Below are 4,480 nucleotides of genomic sequence, written 5' to 3'. Positions count from 1 at the left end.
TTGATTTTTATTACTTTAGTGCATCATAATGTATTTCATTCTTGACAGACAGTCTTTAAGTGATGTATTCAATATTGCTTTTATTAAATGGGCTAATACTGGAAGCCTACCTGCTACAATTTTCGCACTGGTTGCATTTAACAGTGACCAGTTTGAAAGGATTATAATTCCTTGTGGGATTAATTGCTATTCCTTATGACAACTACAATAACAATGGTCAACAGATACGACTGAATTGTTTAAACATACTTAAATAGGTTTCAGTCAAACCACTCATAGAGTCATAGAAACAAGGCCTTCGGCCCAACTTGTCCATGCTGCCCTTTTTTTTAAACCCCTAAACTAATCCCAATTGCCCTCATTTGGCCCATATCCCTCTGTACCCATCTTACTCATGTAACTGTCTAAACACTTTTTAGAAGACAAAATTGTACCCGCCTCTACTACTACCTCTGGCAGCTTGTTCCAGACACAAACACACCATCCACATTTAAATAGTTATCATCCAATCATCGAACAGTGAGGCAATGTCAAGGTGACACAAATGTCTTTTGAAGGCTTACACAAGGAATAAATCTGATTTATAATAAAGTTGAGGGATGTATTTAATTTCTACGCCCGTTGTATAAAAGGCAAACAAACTAATACCTCAGCAGGATATATACATGTATTCAAAGTCTACATTTTTTTTGCAGTTGTAGAGTCTGATTTGTCATTCTGTCAATTGTGCAAAACCTTTACTTGTTCTGTGACATTCTGTTTACTCTGGTGTTCTGGGTCACAATTGCTATTCATTTGCTGTCAGAGGTTCCTCTCAAGAATAGTACTGGAATCAATCCTGCTGGCATTGCATTGGATGTACTTGGCAGGACATAACTTCCTTAGTTGTGTGCAGATGACATTTTCACAGCAGTAACTAAGCCATGCCAATAACCATTAGAGGACTAAAACTTTTTTTTTTAAGCAAGCGTTCTTAAAGGGCAGGAATTCTGCCAGTGGGTCACTCGTAATACACTGAACCAATGTTGTAAATGAAGAGGTTTAATTCTCACTGCCTCACCAAAAGATATTACCAACATGTGTTCCATTATTTTTCTCAGCATATATTAAGGTATCTGAATTGAATATTGCCAGTTTGTAAATTGCTGCACCAATTGCAATTCGCTGAAACACACAAGCAGAATTAATTTGTTAATCCTTTACACTTCTCCACAGTCCCATATTACTATGCTTCATCAGCAGCTTTCCAGTTAGATTATTTATGTCATGCAGCTCAAATGTCTCATTTTTCCATGTTTTACAATCTGAAAATGAAAACCTTATTTAGACAATTGGACGTGGTAGGTTGAAGTAAGTTTTGCATTGTTGACAATTTATTAAATAGTCTGTTGAATCTGTTGAAGTTGAAATCAAAGCAAATCTGATGTAATGGTGCTAAACTGTAGCTGCAAACTTGAATGGAAATAAATGCAATTTGTTGCATCCAGGGTCAAGTTGGTCTCAATGCAATATTGTGCTTTGGGCTCTCCTGTAAGTTGTAATTCAGTGTATCACATGCCAGTGTGACAATTTCCTGTTTCATCTTTTTCTTTATTTTAAGCATGTGCTTTCTAAAATTGTAGTTTGCTTTGGTGAAGAATTGGTGTTGGTCGTGTGCCAGGCATTGCAATTTGGGCTGCAAGTCAGAAAGGATAGTGCCATGTAATTCCAGATTATGCCATGCATTCTAGTATGACTGGCCACCAGTTGCATGGACTTACTCCCAAATTGGCGCATGTTTGTAAATGACAAGGTAATAGGGGTAAAAACTGCAGGACCAGAAATTCTACCATCTACCCACCAAGGATCTGGGACCACAGGCATAGCAGCCAACGACTGTCTTTTGGAAAGTGTTTCCTCTCCATTCAGAGATCCCAATGTGACTCCTCTGGCATCTTAATGCAATGAATGAAGGAAGTCACATAGGGCGGCATGGTAGCACAGTGGTTAGCATTGCTGTCACACAGCACCAGGGACCTGGATTCGATTCCCAGCTTGGGTCACTGTCTGTGTGGATCTGCACGTTCTCCCCATGTCTCCTTGGGTTTCCTGTGGGTGCTCCAGTTTCCTTCCACAATCCGAAAGACGCGCTGGTTAGCTGCATTGGCCATGCTAAATTCCCCCTCAGTGTACCAGAACAGGCGCCGGAGTGTGGTGACTAGTGGATTTTCACAGTAACTTTATTGCAGTGTTAATGTAAGCCTACTTGTGACTAATAAATAAACTTTAACTTTACTTTAAAAGAAACGGCAAGAAAGGGTTAGGTAGCTTACCATGGCTGTAATCCTGGAGTTAAAAGGAGTGGAAATTTATGCATACAAAGTGAGAGTTATCAAGTAGTCAAAAGCAAGCAATTTTTCCAAAATTTTCCAATATCAGCATTAAATTCATCCATATCATTGGTCTAAGGTAAGCTTCTTTTACATGGTGTCAGCTGTGGTTCAGTTGATAGCTCACTCATCCCCGCGTTGGAAGGTTATAGGTTCAAACCCTGTGTTTATCCTGACACCATGAGACTTCATGGGGTTCAGAGTTAATATTGATGGACTCCTGCCCAGAACACTATCGCAACTACTCCCTCCCAACTGTATATCACTGTGCTACACTCATGGTGAATCTGTTCTCCTGGTGCATCCTTGTCTAAGAAGTTGACTGTAAGGGATGATTCAATGAGTGTGACTATGTCAGGCTGTTGTTTGACTCATCTGTGGGACAGCTCTGCCAATTTTGGCACATGTCTCCAGATGTTTGGAGAATTTGGCAGGGCTAACAGGGACAGGTGTGCCCTTGCTCGTTCTAATGCCTAGGTCGATGCCAGGTGATTTACCCAATTTTATTCTTATGAAACCTTTCTGTAATGGTTTGATATAACTGAATGGCTTGCTCGGCCATTTCAGAAGGCAGTAAGAGTTGAACACATTGCTGTGGGTTTGAAGTCACACGTTTTGACCAGACTTGGTAAGAGCAGAAGATTTCCTCTCCTAAAGGACATTGGTAAACAAATGTGCTTTTACAACAACCTGGTATTTTCGCGATCATTATTAATGAGACTAGCATTTTATTTAGGATTTATTAATTAATTGAATGTAAATTCCCCAGTTGTCATGGTGGGATTTGAACTGATTTCTCTGAAGAGTTAGTGTGGGTCACTGGACTACTAATCCAGTAACGTTACCATTAAACTGCCTTCCCCACAGATGAAAAAGCAATCTGGGGTACCTCTGTATTTCAGGGGATGGATTTTCTGCTGCTTGGCGGTGGGTAGGAGTCTGACCCGGAGGTGGGTGGATCACCAGTTCCTGCCTCCATCTTTGAAAGACACCGATAATGTATCTTTTATCCCATTAATGGCCACCCGAGAGAAGCAAACTAATAACACAGTGCTAGAGTGAGCAGCACGTCAATTGGGGGTAAAGACAGGACACAAGGAGCCGACAGTGAACTGGATGTTGGTCACAGCCACCCATTTAAAGGCACCCCTGGCATGGAAGTGTGGCAGCTGTGCCAGAAAGCAGATTTTGCAGACTGAAGTTCTTCCCCCCCCCCCCCAAGACTTTAAATCCTGTGAACTATTGCAGGAGGTAAGAGCTTGGTTTTAAATATGGATAACTTTTGCACTGGTAGTGATTCATTCACGTCCCTGTCCAAAGAGGAAAGGACATTTGAATACACCTGGCCCATTCCCCTTTGGAATAGCAAGTCTTTGTGAGAAGACTCAATTCAGTTGTATAACCCTCTTCATATCTCCATAGATGAAGGACCGAATGGACCCATCAACTGGCCAAGGGGTTAGGCCCCATGGTTTGAAGATGTCTCCCTGTGTGCCCTCCTCCAGGCAGGAGGTCCTCATGCCGGAAGATGGAAAGATGAAACTTTCCAACCAGTCAAAACCAGCCTGGATGGAGGTCGCAGCAGAGGTCAGTAGCTGTAGAGTCATCCAGAGAACCTGGCTGTGGTGCAGGAAAAGGCTCAGTGACCTCTTGCGATCCGTCAGGATGAGCGTGTAGGCATTTCAGAGATGGACCTATATGGAAAGGTGTGATGGAGTGAAGTGGCTCAGATGTGGAGTTACCTATTGTATTTCCCAAGTGGAGAAGGTGGCATGATGCAGTCATGCCTCTCTGCATGGCAACACCTGTTAGCTTGGCAAGGAGCATTGATGTTGGCCCTGACAACGTATGACCACACATCTAAAGGCATGATTGCAGTATAGCACAGGCATTGCAATGTCCTTTTACATTTCCAGGAGAAGAGAGTGCACAATGAGAGGTTTTCTGCAAGCTGCTGAACCTCATTCCCTCTCTGAAAGCTTCAAGATCATCTACACTTATTATAGCAAGTATATTTATGGTTGCTAACTGTATTTAAAGTGGCTTTTAAGTCTGTAAGAGGTATGTTGCTTAGTTGGAACTAAAATACGTTAGAAATTAATGTTGTTTCT

This window comes from Mustelus asterias, chromosome 3 (assembly GCF_964213995.1).
Source record: "Mustelus asterias chromosome 3, sMusAst1.hap1.1, whole genome shotgun sequence".
Taxonomy (NCBI): Eukaryota; Metazoa; Chordata; class Chondrichthyes; order Carcharhiniformes; family Triakidae; genus Mustelus; species Mustelus asterias.
This window is presented reverse-complemented; position numbering follows the sequence as displayed.